Source organism: Limulus polyphemus, unplaced genomic scaffold, assembly GCF_000517525.1.
Source record: "Limulus polyphemus unplaced genomic scaffold, Limulus_polyphemus-2.1.2 Scaffold2, whole genome shotgun sequence".
Taxonomy (NCBI): Eukaryota; Metazoa; Arthropoda; class Merostomata; order Xiphosura; family Limulidae; genus Limulus; species Limulus polyphemus.
This window is the reverse complement of record NW_013665612.1, coordinates 2,050,619-2,070,963: the sequence shown is the minus strand read 5'-3', so window position 1 is coordinate 2,070,963 and position 20,345 is coordinate 2,050,619. Positions and strand designations below refer to the sequence as shown.

Here is a 20,345-nt window from a genome sequence, read left to right as displayed (position 1 = left end):
ATATATATATATATATATATATATATTAGACTCAAATGTAAATAGTGGTGTTTGTTTCTTACTAAAATTTCAATTAAAAACGAATACGCATCGGCCGAATTATTGGAGGTTCGTTATAAATTGTCCCCTAGTGGGTCAGCGATAAGTTTGCAGAATTACAACGCTACAATTCGAGGTTCGATTCTCCGTGGCGGAGAGAGTGCCGATATCCCTTTGTTGTTAATTTAGATTTTATCTATTCTTTAACCCTCAAATTACTTATTTGCTTACATACCGTTCACTTACGATGTTACACATGTTTAATATTAAAAACGTATACATCTTTATCTGTCATAACAATCAGTGTTAAGAAATGATCAAACAAAACTGGATTAAATCACTGATTTTTTTAGTAGCGTGACCAGACTTGCTCACATGTTGAGGTGCCATCATCTGATGTCCTAAAAGGGTTTGTTTTAGATAGGACTTCCCTTTGGGTTAGCTATTGAGGTTTTGCAAGTGACGTCACGAGCTGGGAAATCCCGGAATCTCGGCCATTGTGGACGTCAGGCTTAGCATTGTGAACTTGACTTTACTTGTCATAAATGACTTAATGCCTTGGCTTTATCAGGTACCATCATGGTAACTGCTTGCTGTGCTGTTGGATGTAGCAATAGACAGGGACAAAAGTCTAGTCTTGCTTTCTATCGTTTTCCAAAAGACAAAGAGCAACAGATCGATGGATTTCAGCTGTCACTCGGAAAGACTGGGAACCATCAGACTACAACAGTATGTGTAGCAAACACATTACAGCAGTTATGAATGTTGATTTTTCAATAATATATAAATAAACATCAGATAAATGTATCCTTTTTTACAATGGGGTAAAAATGTAAAGGATCATCCAGCCCTAAAGCCAGGTAAAATTTTTGATAACATGAGAGTATCGGCCTGCATTTTCACCGAAAATGACACACAAAACACAAAAAACAAACTTCTCAGAATCCTTGCCTTTGGCTTGTGGCTCGGCTCAAACATGACTTAGAAAATCACATGGTAATTTCAGTACAATATTTGAGTAATATTTTGATATATTTTCATATATACTTGGATCTGGTACGCCATAAAATTTATCAGTACATCACATTATAATTTTTTTCAATAGTATGTAAATAACACTTCAATGTTAGAATTTTCCTGAATATCTCGAAATTTTACCATATGAGCCAAACAGATCAGAAATAGTTTCACTTTAATTCAGTTCTTCGTGAATAATTATTTTTTTGCATCATAACATTAATAGCCTCAGACAGGCTGCTAATACATATAATTTTGTTGATTAACTTTCTTGGTGCCCAGAGTGATTACCCACTCTCCCCTGACTATTTTCCTACTGTGTTTTCTCACATCAAGTCACCCCAGAAGAAACGAGCAGCGAAGAATGTGGCCAAATTTTGTACAACCAGGCAACGAAAAAAAAAATTAAGTCGTGAGGGGTGAATTCTGGTAGCGATGCGGCTGCGCCTGTCACACGACGTCGGTAAATAATCCGTCTGGCAAAACATATGGGTCGCTTTGCAAGACTATTAACTTCAGCTACTGCAGGTATCGCTGTTGATGTTCTCACTGCAGATGTTAACATCCTCAGATAACTTGAGTGACATAATTTATCGCACTTTTAACTCTGCTGAATTTATCTCACACGTGGTGTATCATGGTATTATAGAGTGTAGCGTGATGTCCAATATGGGGGACAAGCATGCATCATGTAATTTTGCTCACGTGTCTGCAAAACCTCAATAGAAGTTATTGGGGATAATGGAATAGCTTGATTGGTACATTTCTGCCTCTGTGAATCATAAAGACACTTTTGATTTTTGTAAAAACGTACATACTCATAGGGGAACTATAATTGTTGATCAAATTATTTGTTTAAATAATGAGCATTTTTTGTACCTCTAATAGCTTGTTTTGTTAATGTTTTAAAACTGTGTAGATTGTTAAGTACTTCAGAAGTGATTAACTCAATATATTTTCTGGAGAAACCATTAATAGTTCATTTTAAATTAAAGGTCAATCAGCTTTTACTTAAATAATTCTAAAATATAAAATATAAAAGAAGCTACAGGAGTGCAATTTAGAAAATATGATTTTCATTGTATTCATATTAATTGTTAATACTTTTTTCCTTTTACAACAGTGTTGAATAGCATATCGAATTGGTAAAGAATTGCCTTCCCTTGCTGCTTGCAGTTACAGAACAATGCTGAAAGCAATCATTGAAATTTAACTTACCCTAGATTTTCTAAAACAGTCTTCCATAAATTATAGCAGTTTCCAGTTTACGCTTGATATTATTGTAGCTTGGAGTAATTAATCTCCATAGCAACAACTGTTTCTTATAACATAAAATTGCTGATGTCATTTCGTATTCTCATTCTATTCTTCCTGCTGTTAGGAATGATTTTTCTTTACTTTGGACCTGTAGACTTCAAGAACAGTTTCACCTTTGGAGGAATGTAGACGAGGAAAGCTAATTTTAATTCTGCTGCTCCAGCAAATAAAGCAGATTTCCAGATAGAACACAGGTCCGACATTACAACTTCATCCATCACCCTCTTTGATTAGCCCTAGTCAGCACAAGCTAAGTAGAAAATACGATCTGTCGGTTTTTCTTAGATCTGGACTGTTGTTTTCTCATCAGCACTGACGTTAAAGCGCTGTTTCTTACCTTTTCTCTTTCGTAAACAGCATGCGTAAACATCTAATCAAACAAGTAGTCTAACTGATTTAAAGAATACGCGAATAGGATGTAGTTAATACAGAAAGCATCCTCACAAAAACTTCAAAAGGTGCTTTTACAAAAGAAAAGCTATTATCCTAAGAAAATATGATTTTTAAAAGCTAATGAAGGGTTTTGTTACTCCATCTTACAAACATATAATCTCATCAAGCTAATGTTGCTTCAGGCAAGAGATAAAAGCTATTTATGTTTGAAAAATAACTACAGTGTTTAACTTACTTACCCTATAAACCTATGATTCTTCATGTGTTTTTATTGATAAAGTATTATAATGCTAAACACATTTCCTTTTAACCTCTGTACATAGCTATCTCCCAACTTTAAACGTACATCTATGTACATAATTTCAGAAGTATTAAGAATACAATTGTTAATGCAGTGGAAGACGGAAGAAAATATTCAAATTATATTAAAAAAGGAAAAGCAGTTGCAACTATTGCTAAAGTCATTTCTTTCCAAACCAGATTTAAAATTAAAGCTCTAAGTCGTCTCTATATTTTATATAAGCATTCGGAGAAGGTGGGGATGAGCAACAGTGTGAATCACATAATAATAAAAACTTAACAAAAGTACCACCCCATATTTGAAAGTATATCGGGCACTTCAAAGTCAGAAGTGTTCAAGATGATGTTCTTTGGGTAAGTCTTATGCTTAATTAAAATTAACATCAAATTGGACTGGCCTGGTGTATTAAAAGCTCAATAAGACAACGTTAAAAGTCATATAATACTTCTAAAAAACATTATTAAAGACAACATTATCTAACAACTATTACATGTTTTGGTGGGTCAGAGACCCACTATCGCCAGGAAAAAAACAGTTGCGAAGAATCCTGTTTATATAGCTTTTCAATTTTTTTCTCTCTTTTGTTTTGACTCACTGAAACACGTAGAAGTTGTAAGATAAGGACTGGTGCAAATTCTAACGTTGTCTTATTGATGTTTCGATAAGTCCTATATACAACCTATTTCGGCTTTTTACTTGGTTTGTTTGTTTTAAATTTTGCGCAAAGATACACGAGGGCTATCTACACTAGCCGTCTCTAATCTAGCAGTGTAAGACTAAGGGAAGGCATCTAGTCATCATCTCCCACCGCCAATATTTGGGATACTCTTTTACCAACGAATAGTGGGATTGGCCGTCACATTCTAACGCCCCCAAGGCTGAAAGGACGAACATGTTTGGTGTAACGGGGATTCGAACCCGCGACCCTCAGATTGCGAGTCGAGCGCTCTTACCACCTGGCCATGCCGGGCCGGCTTTTTACTTCTAGAATTGAGAACAAACAATCAAATACACAGTACTACTTTATAAGTTTCCTGTATATATAATCCTTAAGTGAGGAATAACATGTTCTTTTCTATACTGCTTTACCTACAATTGTGTATAACTCTAGTTTGACTTATGTTCCGGCATATATATATATACAAGTATAATAAAAATAGTTACAGGTAGGGATTGAAATATACGTAACCTAGCTAGCTATGATAATACAGAAAGTTTAACGCTACAAAAATATTGAAGCAAAAAAGTCAAAACTACAAAATATGGGTTACTTAAAATTTAAAACAATTTATCTCTAAGTTTGCTCAGACTAACATATTTAGTGATTCACCAAAATAGGGATATATATTTTTTAATTTTAAGTAACTCAGTTTTGTGTTTCACTTTCTTGCTTCAATACTTTTTGTAGCATTAAACGTTCTATATTACCATAGTTACCTACGATACCTATATATCGATACCTACCTGTCTTGATAAAATTTAATTTTTTTTATTAAACTTGTTTGTTTCCTTTTTATTAGCGATATTTTTGTGCGCCAGCAATACCAAGCGTGGGGCGCGTGTATACCCGATTCGATTTTATTAATCATCAGGATCTATACCAACCTACCCTCAAAAGTAATTATATGCCTAGAATAGCGTCCATTATATATATATACTAGTATCCTTTTCGGTACAAGAAAGGAATTATTGGAACTCGAGACAGAAATCTTGGGTGAAAGAATTAGAGCAATAAGATGCGTCATTTTTCTGTATGCTTGTTTGGAAAAAATCACTTACTTACTTAGATGAAAGTTGTTTAAATAGTGAAATTGTGATTCACTCCATAAGCACGTATGCAGGCGGCTTTATAAGTACAATAAGCTTTAGCTTTACTCAGCCAATGGTGTGAAATAGTTATTGTTAATATTCAGATATTTTTAAAGGTGGTTTTAAACGGACGATTTTTATGGCCGCCATTTTGCTTTCTCACGATCCCTAGTATTAAGCAATAGCTTCCTTAATGACAGAAAATAAATTTGGGAGTTCGTAGAGAACTGTCGGTTTTAGTATAGTTTCCTTCTCTATTTTTGGAATCCTCGTCCCACCAAATATGCTCGCCCTTTCAGCCGTGGGGGCTTTATAATGTGGCGGTCAATCCCACTATTCGTTGGTAAAAGAGTAGCCCAAGAGTTAGCGGTGGGTGGTAATGACTAGTTGCCTTCCCTCTAGTCTTTCACTGCTAAATTAGGGACGGCTGGTGCAGATAGCTCTCGTGTAGCTTTGTGCGAAATTCAAAAACAAACTGAAACTGAAACTTTTGGATCGAGTCAGTCATGAATCTATTTGTCGATAAATTATCACTTGGTAAGGCTTTCCATCAAATGTTCAAGATGCTAAAGATCGCTTAAGACTGGAATTAATGAAAATAAGACAGTTTGTTCCTCAATTTTAAGTTGTATTTGGAATATATTAGAAACTGGCAGTATAAAGAACGCGAATAAGTTAAGTACGTATTTAAATATTGGCGAGCTTAATTTTTATACGTATTAGTATCTCTGACTACATTATCCAATTCATACATCTGAGTAACTAGATAATTAAAAAAAAATCACAAGCTGAATCACTATGTATATTCATGGACAGGATACCACATGTTTTCTATTTTCTTATAACATGTACAAAAGTTTTCAAAATTCCTATGCATATTTTGTATGTAGTCCTAACATCCTTCTCACTCTAGGTTATTCAGCTAGTGTATCACTTTATCTTTGGAAAGATGGCTGTAGTGTACAAAATACTGTTTAGAATTAGGCAGTGATCCCTCCAAGGATAGAAAATGCCATATGCTGAAGTAAGAGATATTGTCAATCACGTGGGTAGCGCCTACATTCTGAGAAGAATGTCATTGTTGTTATTATTATATAATACCATATTTTTTTCAGTTTGGCACATGATAGTAGTTGGAGATGCACTTACCAGTCACGCCACCAGAGGGCACCACAATATGTCGACCTCAGGCAATGAGGAGAGGGCAGAGAAGGGGTCTAGACGATGAAGTCATAGTTTGACGAAGTGGAATCAGAGGGCGCAATGCTACGGACGCGTTGCTAGGCCGCCATGGCAGGCGGATATGACACTAGAGCCGATTACGTCATGACGGCCTAGCAACGCGCCATCTGGTTCTAATTCATGGCAGTATGACGTCATTGTCTCTGATAGCATCATTGTCTTTACTCCTTCTCTCCCCATCTCCCATTGCCTGAGGCCTACACATGTGTGGCACCCTCTGGCGATGTGACTGGCAAGTACAGCCTTTGCTACTTATGATGATTTGAGATAATATATCACCATTTTATTTATATCTTTATACATTGAGAGTCATCCAGAAAAATTCTACGTAGTATACTTGTTTCTGCGGTATATATTGTTTGTCTGAAATAAAGATTGTTTCACTGAGTTTTACTTGTGCTCAGGATATTTCTTTTCTTCGAACTCACTTGAGATCAGAGGATTCAAATTTTTTGGTATTCTACTGTTCCTACCCAAGTATTCTTAGAGAAACCAGTGAACCTGAAGATATCACATATATGTCACTATCTGGAGTCATAAACCTATAATTCAAAATATAATTACCACTCATGGAAAACAGGTGTATAAATATTATCTCACTGTTTGTTTGAAGTTAAGCACAAAGCTACACAATCAGCTATCTATGCTCTGCCCACCACGGGTATGAAACCCTGTTTCTAGTGTTGTAAGTCCGCAGACATACCACCGTGCCACTGGAGGGGCAGAAGTAACATAACAATATTGATCACAATTCGTTAATAAATATACCTAAGGATGGGGTCCTGAAATGAACAAGAGGGAATCCTCAATAGCCGCGGTAGTTGAAACTATTTTTGGCAGGGTTAGAGTAAATAAATGTATGATACTTCCCCCCCCCCATTTTATTAGCTATATTTATGGTTGCCAACAATACCAAGCGTGAGACACGCGTATACCCGATTTGATTTTTTTTTTACTCATCAGGATCTCTACAAGCCTACTCTCAAATTGAAATTTGTTTAGGCACAATTGGGGTGAATTAATCTGTGAGACCTTGGGCGCAGTCATTACATCAACCAAAAGAGTTTGACCTCCTGAGTTCAAAACTTTAATTACATCTCAAGTCGGTCAAGAGATGATGGAGCTATGAGCTTGAAAAAAATAGCAACCCAAACTCAGAGCCATTGTATGAGCCACTGACGTAAAAAACGGCTGGTAGGTCAGTCATCAAACGTGAGTTCTTCTATCTTTTGTTTATTTTTTTTTAGTATTCATTCTAAACAATACAACATCAACTACAATGCCGTAAGCTACAATACCATGTACAGCTAATTTTATTGATGACAAAACGTTTTTCATTATTTCCTGTGATATTTTAATGATTTTTGACAAAGAAGAAAGTGTCACTTAAAATTAGCTAATAATTTCTGTAGAAAACCACATTTAAAATATCACTCAGGTGTATGTAATTTGGAGACGCTAAATATTCAATCTGTGTAACTTATGTTCGTTCATAAAAGGCAGAACTTTCTCACGTTGATGAAGAGACATGTCCGTCCAATCAATGTATAATAACGTTACAAACAAGAATTACACAGAAACATCTTACGAATTGTCGCTAGATATTACATTTTATGATCTATAGGTGTATATTATCATTTATAAACTAATCTATATGACATCCAATATCTCATTACTTTATAAACAATGTTAATGTAAAAATTCGTATTTTTATTCATTCTACACAACTCTTCAAGATAAAGAAGAAAAACGAAATAATTTGTATTCAAGAAGCATCTCAATGGGAGCTCCCCCCCCCCTCCCAGTGGCACAGCGGTATGTCTGCAGATTTACCATGCTAGAAACCGAGTTTCGATTCTTGTGGTGAGCAGAGCACATATAGTTCTTTGTGTAGCCTTGTGCTTAACTAGAAGCAAACAAACTTAACGGGAACTCCGATGGCTAATAAGTATTAACAGAATACTAATATCCATATTATGATTGCATTAAATGTGTCACTTACGAAACAGTTACAAGTAATTACATTGTACAACATCCTGCTTATTAGTAGAGTATTTTTACCGTCCACATTTTAATAATTTGTTCTGAACGCTAAGTAAACATCAGAAATGTAAACTTTCAAAGAGTAATACATTTACTTTCACGTCATTTATGTAAACATTTATATTGTACTCAGCACCTTCTTGATATACACATCGTACCGGTAGTCAGCTTACTGTAGAAATGATAGCTCATGAACTTGTACCATAATTTATTTCTCAAGAAATAAATTATAAGCTCACTGAAGCAAACAGATCGAAACAAATATAAACACATGAACCAAGACTGTATTAAAGCAAGTGCCTCATTATTCATATTAGAGCTTATTAGTGTCTAAAAAATATTAGCAAGTGCGGCATTTATTAGCAATGATAGAGACGAATTAGATATCATGTAAAAGATAGATAGAACCTAGAGGAAAAATTCTTAGAGAGAGTCGGAATACAATACAAGTAGAAAATTCCAGAAGAAAAAGACACAATACAGAGTCAGTCAGTTTGCTCCGTGGAAGAAACCAGAGCTTATAAATAATGACAATTTATGTATTCGACAGAAACAGTTAGTAGACTAAAATATAACGTTAATGTCGTTGATGAAAAACAAATATCTTTTAAAGTTTTTTCTTGCAAAAATAGAGTAAATATAAAACATGAAATAAAATACAGTATTTGTACATCTATTGTACGGCTGTTTACCGAGGGCACTCCTAATTTATTATCTATGCCATTATTTTGGCTTATTATCGTGCTTATTTGTAAAGTAATGGCGTATCATTACTTTAATAATACTTTCGTCGTTTTACACCTTTTATGCATCATTTATCGTGCTTATTTGTAAAGTAATGGCGTATCATTACTTTAATAATACTTTCGTCGTTTTACACCTTTTATGCATCATTTATCGTGCTTATTTGTAAAGTAATGGCGTATCATTACTTTAATAATACTTTCGTCGTTTTACACCTTTTATGCATCATTTATCGTGCACGTTCTATTTTAAAAAGAAAAAAAAACATTTACTGGAGATATTACGGTAATGAAAACCTTCAAATAAAAATGTCTGCGATTAATAGTAGGTAAATTCACAATACAGTGTAAAGAACTTGGAGTGAAGAGGACACGTGAATGTCGAAATTTGTATCCATATAATTTTGTTGTTGTTCCGTAATAGTGAATTTAATATATGTTTGAGCCTACAGTTAAGTTAGCCGTGACGTTGAATTTTTATTTTATTTTATTTTTTGTATACTTGCACCACAGTTGTATGTTTCAAGCTATGCTAGATAATCCATGGTGTTGGTTTTTGTTCTCAGTTTATACATTTTGCAGGTTTGGGTACCTGTATCTGAGCACAGCGATAAAAAAAAAATCCCTGGATAGGTGTAAGTTCGTGTCGGTCAATGCAAATACAAATTACATGATACAACAGTATTTGATTATAAAAAAATACTAACTCATTAGAAAGTAGACCTAAAAATACTAGAATACGTTTCGTAGAAATTATTCCAAGGTTTTATTTAAATTGTTAATGTTCGTGTCTGAGATGTTTATATAGCTGTTTTATTTCTACGGCTAAAACTCAAGGTGCTTCTGCATATGTTTAATATTCACGCTTGTCATATGCATTGCTAAGTATTAGACTAACATTTTATTCATTTGATAATCTTACACAACATATTCTTTTATTTTCAAGGACATTACAGATCATTCTTGCTGCAAAAAAAAAACCAAAAAAAACGGAAAATAGTAATTTAATTGTTAAATTATTTCAGTTCATATCAAACGCTTTAGATCTTATATAGCTAGTAACAACTGCCTTTGGAAGGCATATTACTATTTAAAAATAAGCAAGTTTTTTTCCCTAGTATATGTAATGGTAAAATAAATGAATAGTTTGTGTTATTGGCATACAAACTAAACGCATAAAAAAATATTATGGCTAAGTAAAAGAAAATATATACAAGAAATAACGAGTAATACCTGCGATAATTGAACGCATTAAGAATAATTTTATCGAACATATTTTTTAACAAAAACGAATACAAAAGAGGCATTCTTGGTGAGTTTGTTTTTTCAATAAGGCTCTGCTAGAAATGGAAAGAACTATAAAAGAGATAATGAAAATCCACTAGTGTACATAACTGCAAATTGGTATCATTTGGTTTGATAAATGACAGATAAATATTTATTGAACTGATAAGGAAATAAGTAATACTTTAATTAATGAGAGCTGGTTGGATATAAAGAGGCCTGGCATAGCTGATGGAAGGCACTCGACTCTCAATCGAATGGTTTATATCCTCGTTACCAAACATGCTCGGCCTTTCAGCCGTGGTGGTTTTATAATGTCATAGTCAATCCCTTTATTCGTTGCTAAACGTTGGTGATGTGTGATGTTGATTAATTGCATTGCCTCTACTCTTATTTGTTTGTTATTAAGCACAAAGCTACACAATGGGCGATCTGTGCTCTGCCCACCACGGGTATCGAAACCCGGATTCTACAGTTGTAAGTCCGCAGGCATACCGCTGTGCCACTAGGGGGGGGCGCCTCTACTCTATCTCTCAAAAGTTAGAGACGGATAGCGCAGATGGCTCTCGAATAGCTTTGCGCAAAATTCAAAACTAACCTAACTAATCGAAGGGGAAGAGGTAGGAAATAAATAATAAGTTTAACTATTTTCTGAATACAGAGAGGCGTGTTACTAATCCTTTTTCTCATACTTCATGATAGTATTTGCTTTCTAACTCTATCCTTGCTAGAAATCTTAAAATATCTTCCAATGTATGCGTCATTGGTTTGCATCTATATTTCTTAGACCGTCTTATTATCAAATAAGATTAGGTTTTTACTTCGGTTTGACCACGAAAACTATCAGCATCAATTAGTATTACCCTATTTTCTGACCATATTCCTGTTTTTATAATAATTCTAAAATAATCATACTAGTACGCGTCAGTGGTTTGAGTATATGTATGTGGGTCATATATATAGATTTATCATAATAAGTTCAAATTTTTGAAATACGTTACATTACATTTATATTTCATCAATTTTCACACAGAAGCACAGAGGTTATTTAGTCAAAGCAATGCTATCTTTTATATACTTTTCATTGTTTTACCAATACTAATACTCTTTATTCTTTAACTTCGGCGGCATTTTGTACGGTTTTTTTCCCTAACTTGTTTGGATTAATAGCTACCCCAGTGTTTAATATGGCTCAAGTTTCGTCATCACGTACTTTTCAAAACTCCAGCGCAAATTGGAAATTCACTCCATACGTTTTGTTATTTGTTAGATACATTTAACAATAAATTAATATTACATTTAAGCACATCATTATTTTCGATCGAAATAGTATGGATATTGAAATATTATGATCCACATAAATCCATTTGTTAGTGAAGGTTGACTGGAGGGTGTTAGCGACTCGTAATAAGTGATGGTTAGCTTAAATTTGATATTAATCGAGTCCGCTTTAACTATGTATCTTAATCTCAGTTTAATTCTGTAATTCAAACTGATGACTTAGGCGTATGCTTTTAACTCTCAAGCACTAATCGAAATCCTTTATCCTTCAACAAAGTCCCATAGTGGCACAGCGGTATGTCTACGGATTTACAACGCTAGAAACCGGGTTTTGATACTCGTGGTAGACAGGTCCCATAGTGGCACAGCGGTATGTCTACGGATTTACGACGCTAGAAACCGGGTTTTGATACTCATGGTAGACAGGTCACATAGTGGCACAGCGGTATGTCTACGGATTTACGACGCTAGAAACCGGGTTTTGATACTCATGGTAGACAGGTCCCATAGTGGCACAGCGGTATGTCTACGGATTTACGACGCTAGAAACCGGGTTTTGATACTCATGGTAGACAGGTCCCATAGTGGCACAGCGGTATGTCTACGGATTTACAACGCTAGAAACCGGGTTTTGATACTCATGGTAGACAGAGCACAGATAGCTTACTGTGTAGCATTGTGCTTAATTTCCAACAACAATCCTTCACCATAAACATTTTATTGTTTGTATTATATTATGATTTTCTTTTTATATTTTAAGAAAATGGTCAAAACATCAACTTACTCTTACAGGTTTAAAAACCCTGAACCGCAGGAACTCAATCTTACGGAATAACAATGTTCTCAAATGATTGAGGAAATCGCTACATTTTTTACACTTAACTTCTACATTGAATATCACAAATTCATTTTCACACTCGACAAAATGAGAAGCTGTAACTTAAAAGTTCAATAATATCATTTTTCCTGATTTTACACACGCTGAGATTTCTCTAATTTAATCTATTATGATGTATTTGATCTGGATCAGAATTTATATCGCAGTTGTCAGATCTGGGAGGGTCAGGTTCAATCTAGATCTCTTCCCCCGTCTATTACTGTTGTTATTTCAAATGCTACATGATAAATTCACGAGGCTTAGCGCACAAAAACGATTTTATTTGTTTCACTATTCCTATTTATTCTCTTCATGGTTATGGCCATGAATTTTAAAGTTATAGCATTTTGTACTATTACCACTTCACTTGTTTGATCGCATTTTAGTCCAGAAACAGTTTGTTGGCAACATCATTTTTCACTAGATCACACTACCAGAGGCGTATTTAACATAAATACCCTAACAATACACCTGTGATACGTTGATCTAGTTGATATCGTAAGAACTGGATAAGGGCGATTCGTTTGGTACTATACCTTGGTTATGTATCTTATTAAATCTGTGAGTAGATTGTTCATGAATATATGGATTATTTGTGGGATTAAATGTTGCTTAGCAATATTGATGAGAAGAGTGATGTTGCCTAATTGATTAATTTGGTATTCTCTGACGAAATCTATAAATGTGTTTTTAGCTGCTTCTATTATCGGGTTATTTTCTACGTGCGGGATATTAATTGGTCGAACATTTGCTTGAGTTGTATTGGTGTTTGGTTGGTGTACAGTAGTTCTCATGACTTGTTACTGTATCTGTTTTGTTAAATGGGTGTTTCTTGACCTTGTGATTGGTGTACAGTAGTTCTCGTGGCTTGTTACTGTATCTGTTTTGTTAAATGGGTGTTTCTTGACCTTGTGATTGGTGTACAGTAGTTCTTATGGCTTGTTACTGTATCTGTTTTGTTAAATGGGTGTTTCTTGACCTTGTGATTGTGTACGTGTTGCTTCTGCATATAACAGTGATGATGTAGGCTGTATTTACGTAATTATGGACTGTTATGTCGGTAGCAATGGTGTTCTTCTGGTTGATTTTTGTGCGTTTATTTCCATGTGTTGTATATCTGTTTCAGTGGGTTTAGAATTATTTTGTATGTTATAAATTCTTGTTTTGATGTCCTTATATTTAGGACATAGTTTATAATTTGCCGTTTGCAGTTACATTACAATTGGTTTTGATGTTGTTTAGTGCAGTCATAATTATAATAATACTCAGTTTTTGTCTGTCTTGAAAATACGAGCGCACATTGCTATCTAAATGCACATGTGTGTGCACTTAATTTCAACGGATGTAAACAAAAGGCAGATGTAAGTATACTTTAGTAGACATTTTGTACAATAACATATTAGAAACTTATTAAAGATTTTGTAAAAGGTCTAACGTTGGGTCGTAAAATAACATTATACGTATATTTTTCGATAATATTAAGTACGAAAAAGTTTAGCCCTAATTAAACTAAAACAACAAAAACGTACACAAGTAACAGTGTTAAGTTATCTCTTTATCGAATATAGGCAGTATTTAATAAAGGCTTAATTAATGCTAGGACTAAGACAAGTGGGGTTATAGATTTCAGTGTCTGCGATTAGGATTTTTTTTATTTTATTTTTGAAATCTTGTATTTAAATAACTTTGTTTGTTTGTTTGCAATTAAGCACAAAGTTACACAATGGACCACCTGTGCTCTGCCCACCACGGATATCGAAACCCAATTTCTAACGTTGTAAGTCCGCAGGCATAGCGCCGTACCATTGGGGGGGGGCATTTAAAGAAGTACTGTTACAATAAAGATACGAACTTGACCGCAAATGTTTTGCAGGTCTCTTCTATTGTATATCAAAACATTTTCAAGTAATTCCTATTAAAATCTATGCACTTCGATTGACGACAGTAATACGTCAGTATTAGCGTACATATGTCTGCTTACCCGTTTATCTCTCTCTTTCTGACTTAATTTTCTAATATTCATGTTCTTGCTGAACAGCTGACAATGCGTATTTTGTATTCTTAGAACAAATAGAAAAGGCTATCAGACAATACACAGCTCATACCTATTTCTGTACGATGTTTATCACATCTCTGAATAAAAACCTCTATATATCTCCTGTGTGCATGTCCAAATATCCCACATAAAAGCCACTGAACCGGAAGGATCAAGTTGAAGAAAGTAAATGCATTTACTTTTATTTTCCTCAAAATAAGTAAAATCGATAAAAAACATTGAATTTTTATATATTTTTTATGATCACAGTATAGGGAAGACAATAACTTCAAATCTGGATTCACTGTGGTAATGTTAATCTTTACTTGAATTTACCAGTGAAACAGAGCTGTTTTCTTTATTTTTCGGGAAAGGTTTGGTAGAATAGAGAGCACATTATTTAGTACACTCATATAAGTTTGCATGTTTGACGTAAGCCTCTTTCTTCTCGTATGCGCAAGAACGAGCAATTTGAAAACAAGATTTAACAATTTCGTAAAAGCTTAGTCTCTGCACGAACAAAGAAATAAGCTTATCTTTGAGATACGTCATATTGAATATAATATCTGCATTAAAAAGTTTTCAATCTATGCCTCACATTTAAGCTAAATCCTACTATTTCAGAACTTAGCTTAATGTTCCTAATTCCATATTACTTTACATTTACTTACTTTGAGATAAATTATACATTTTTATCAGAACAAGTTAAAAAACTTTGAAAAATTACTCTATTTCTCTATTAAAACAGTGAAACGAAGTAAAATTTGTTTCACACTAAGATCTTAAAATACAAACTTAGAAATAGTACATTTTTTTAAGATATTGCTTTCTTGATTTGTTCTTGTATTGTTAAGATAGCTTTATTATTTTTCGCAGATGAGGTCTTGTTTTTGGGTTTCGCATATTTCAAATATACCTTCCTTAAATTGCTCTTTTAATCTTCAATTAAAATGTTATTGCTCTATGATTAACAAAGATATAAGTATGGGCTTAGTATTCATGAAACTACGACCCTTCTGTAGAAAAGTCTGTCTAAAAGTTTAATAATACAATTTTATATACGCTGTTTTATGTCTTTTTCTTTCAGTTTTATCTGATTTAATAATATATTAAGACAACATTTAGTGTTTCCTATTACAATTAATACCAAGCTGTACTATGATTGGGTTCATAAAATAGGGTATTAAAATATATATTTGGTTTACTAATTTACAATCATCATATTTGTAATTTGCTTACTTCGTATCATGCTTTCAATTCTTACTAACTGAAAACGCAACGTTTAAAAATCAATGTAAGACAAAAAAAAAAACATTTAAAGCAGATATAATCAATGAAACTGGTACAATCTTTTCATCATGGGTTTCCATATACTTTACATATTGAATCTCTATTCAAGATATGGTGGATAACCTCTTCTAATACAAGCGTTTCCTCATATGAAAGTGATAATGTGGACAGGGCATGATAATATTGAATTAAATCGACCCCAAATTATTTGCACCTAAAACGATACCTTTCAAAATATCTAGAGTCTGCCTTGCCTGGACGTTTCACATACGAAAATATCTTTAGTAGAGCTTTCTTCTTTTCGTTCCAGCGTTTTTTTTTTGTTTTTTTTATTGTTGTTTTTTTGTTTCTTTATACAAAGTAAATTTTTGGTTGAAAAATAAGTAAAATTAACTAAATATTTTGATTTACTGTACATAAAATTGGCTTCTCTTGAGGTTCCCCGATGGTTCAGTGGTAAACTTACGATTTAAAATGGTACAATCAAGGGGTCGATTGTGCGCTGTAAACAGAACGTACGTAACCCAATGTGTAGCTTTGCGCTAAAATAACAACAATATATCTTGAATTATTTCTTAATATGTCAGTTCTGAGCGTTACATGAAAAAAATCTGGACATATTACATTGTCGGTAGAAATAATGATAACGAATCAGCCAGCCTAGCAAGTTACTTGATATAAATGGACTAGCTGTTTCTATCATAAAATAATAACAAGTATAGTTCTTCCTATGTTATAAAGTCACTAAATAGTTTGAAAAATATTTTAACCCAGTTTTATCCTTCAATACCATTATAGCATAGACCCATCTGCTCTGAATCTGCACCAGAAAGTGTAATAATTTACCAATTAAGGGTGCTGTACTACTTAACTAGCATTCTACAAGCATGCATTCAATTATTTAAGATAACAACCAGTATAGAAGGTTCATACTGATTTACATAATATCAAGTCAACTGAAAGGTTAACTAGAGCTAAAGGAATACAAATGTACGTTTCACAAATATTTCATATATTATGACTATGTTTTTCCCGTAAAGGCATCATCGGGAACAGACTGAATAGTTTAAAAACAGGTTTTAATACCTCTTTCAGTCTGTACCTGATAATGATTTTATGGGCGAGATTATGGTCTTAATAAATGAAATATTTGTGAAATATTCACGTGTTTTTGTTTACGTCAATTCTGTAATTATGGAGTTTCACGAAGTACCAACAGTTTGAAGTGTTAATTTGAGTTAAGTTAATTATTAAGAGTAAGACTACTAACAGTTATAATCAAAAGTATTGCATTAAGTAGCAATTAAGAACAAAAATGATATCTACAAAGATCCTCTAATCCAAGTTACCAAACAAAACTAAACTTCAGAATAGCTCATCCATCTCAATGCATACATATCATGTTTACATAACAGGCAGTTTTGCAAACTTACCAAATTATTTCTAGCTGAGTCTATACGTCTACAGGATATCAACTACAAGAAGTTGTCAATCACTGTATCCGATTTCTTCTTCTTAAGATGTGTGGCTTCAATACACAACAACTCAAGTCTTTTCAGTATTATTTAACTCGTCATGTTTCTCACGGAGCTGTTGCACCCCCACTCATACGAACGGTCATTGTCAGCGTTAGGAATAATAACAAGTTACCATACACATCGGCAAAAGAAGATCTGGTACAGCACGTGACTATTAAGAAGTCGCTAAAGTCCGTATCTGAGACTGCCTTAGAAACGTTATTATGTAACTATGGCAAGAAAATGCACAGTTCAGACTTGGAAAATAATATGACTATACGGTTGCTAGTGATAGTCCTGACTCTTTCTTGGCGTTGTAGAAATGTTCAGAAAAGCGAATACTTTTGTTGTTGTTTTTTGTCTAAGAAAATTAGCTTTGTTATTTCTTATTCTATGTTACGAACTTTTGTGTTTGTGTATTCAATAACAACGGGAAAAATTATTTAAAAAATTGTATTTATCAGCTATAGTTTGGTCACATAATTTTTCCTGTTTCACAATCGCATGGTCATAAGAAAGTTTTATCTCAGTTCTAACGCTTTCACTGTTAGAAGTTTTATGATCCCTAGATGTTCGAGAGCCATTTGTCTCAAAGTTCAGGTTGAGTATTTGTGGTTTCTGAATTGACTCTATAATTATTTCTCAATTACCGATGTTTGACACCTCAAGTCTTCGCTATTTCCTATTTTTTTGTCTGCTTTAAATAGTGCTTATTTTGAACAATGTTTTCATCATTAATGGCATGTTTCTACGGGGAAACATTTGTTACCTGAAGTCATATGCCACTAAAGTTCCATTGAAGTGACTTTTAAGTATACCCACCTGAAAAGGCGTATTGGGTTTCCAATCTTTAGCATCTTTACAAAACAATACCCAGTCACGAAATATTTTTGCTGCTCTCGTAAATCAGACTAACTTCAACAAAGATCTACTCAGCATTTATTAAACTTTGGTCTAAGGCCCAACTATGTTCATATCTATTGAAGTATTTATATTTTTTGGATTCCATAGTAAATACTTCTATATAAATACGTCAAATGAGAGCTTGGTATTACTTTCAGACTTTGACTCCAGTGAAAATGTCGCTTGTACGGATTACATAAGATCCTTCTTGAATCAGCTTATAGCTTTCAACAAGTTTCTGGTAATAGAAATGTTCTCTAGTTTCATATAATATGTGTCTTACACTTTTGCGGGTGTGGCGAGGTACCTGACAAAAGTTTTTAACAAACCAATTCACGAACTATTTAATGAATTGCATTTTGCATGCAACTAATTCTAGTGTATGAAGAAACGTAATAATAATAATGATATAAAATATATTAGAGAAGGTTTATTTTACAGCTGTACATTTGTAATCAATGTTTAATAATGTTTTGTAACATATGTCCTTATAAATCCCAAACTGGTTTAATATAATGATGAATTCTACAAACATTAAGTAAGTAGATGAAAGGAACATTTTTAATAGAAGTGTGTAAATAATACAATTTTAGATCATTTAAATTTTTTCCGCAGGTAGCGAGTAATTTGAAATGTTCACTTGTATGTGGTTAATAGAATGATAAATCAAAGTTATGTGAATATTCTTCTCTATTTATCACACTAATCTGAAAGTGATCTTATCTTATCTTTAGATTAAAAATGTAATATAGTAAGAGTTCTCGGCTGCATGCTTTGCTAATTTACATATTCAATTAGGCCTAATGTAAACGTTTTCTGTATTCGCTTACGGATTTGTAACTAGTACGTCCTGTATTATACAGAAAAATAGCAGATGAATCTCTAATACGTAATTGGTAAAGAACTCCAAGTAATTCATGTAGTTTGAATACTGCTCTGATATAAGGGTTTTCTGATTGTTTCAGATATCTCTTGTACATATGTAATGAGGTTAATATTTATTAATCCTGACTGAATGTCGGTTCAGTTCTTGCTTCTTTGTAAACTGGTGTAATGTGAACAAAACCAGGAAGATGATAAATAGCGTTTGCTCGAGAAATAAAATAATAATAATAAGATGAAATGTTGCGTCATATCTTACCTTTAATATCAGTCACCTTTGCGTTTATCTATTGCACTTGGATTATTATTTTCCTCAGTTTTCCTTCTCTTACTCTTTATCAATTAATATTTCTTTCCTCGTTAATTATAAAAAAAAGCATTAACAACAGACATTTTTCAAAATACGTTTGAGGGATATAGGGTGTAATGATTTTGTTTAACGTATAATTTTCAGATTATTTGATAGATATATTTTATACTATAGGTGAAGCCCCCCACACACATTGGGTCAGTGTTAAGTCTGAAGGCTTATAACACTAAAAACCGGGCTCCTATGATCCTGGTGTGCACAGCACAGATAACCCATTGTATAACTTTGTGCTTAACAACAAATAAGCAAACTGTTGGTGAAAACAGCTAAATAATGGCAGCTTCAAAGGTTTGCTGGTAGAACATGCTAATAAAAGTACTGTTATTTTAAAAAATATTAAATGCTGGCAAGTGTTGTATAGGCATCTGCATCAGTACCCTATCTTTCTGTAGGTGAAACCTATCATATTTGGGGAAAAGATATAAATACAGCATTTACATGAAATGAAACTAAATATTTTGTCTATGTTGTTGAGGGTGATAGCACAGATTCACTAGATCGTGTGAATTCTTAAATGCGATTTTCGGTTGTTTGAATGACATTGTAAACAGATAGCAAAAAGTTCAAGTATTTTGTTGAAAAGGGCAACCTGCATTGTTAGCTGATGATTAAGTAGCGTTTAGCGTTTCGATCGTCTTCCTTATATATTCATCACCTCTCTGGGTCGTTTGCATGTAAGTGTTATTTTTGAGTCTGCGCAGCGGTAGTGATGAATTCATTAGTGTAGCTAAAAGGACTGTTACTTGAATTGTTGATTCGTTTATGTATTTGGATCAATAGTAGCCATGGGTTGCTGTAACTTAATCTTTGGTTTCCGTGCCTGATGTGGATGGATACCTTATACTTTCTGGCTTTTTAGCTCTTTTCCTTCTTAATAAATCTTTTCTTTTTTATTTGTTTGTTAAACACAAAGATACATAAATGGCTAGCTGTGTTCTTCTCACAACGGGTATCCAAATCCAATTTTTAGCGTTATAAGCAATCAGAATTACTGCTGAGCAA

At 33.5% G+C, this 20,345-nt stretch overlaps 1 protein-coding gene across 1 annotated transcript in view; it reads right to left on the bottom strand.

The window, feature by feature from the left end:
• Positions 1-20,345, bottom strand: part of LOC106466535 (protein turtle-like) — a 363,242-nt gene that overhangs the window by 18,410 nt on the left and 324,487 nt on the right. The gene's annotated exons all lie outside the window — the stretch shown is intronic.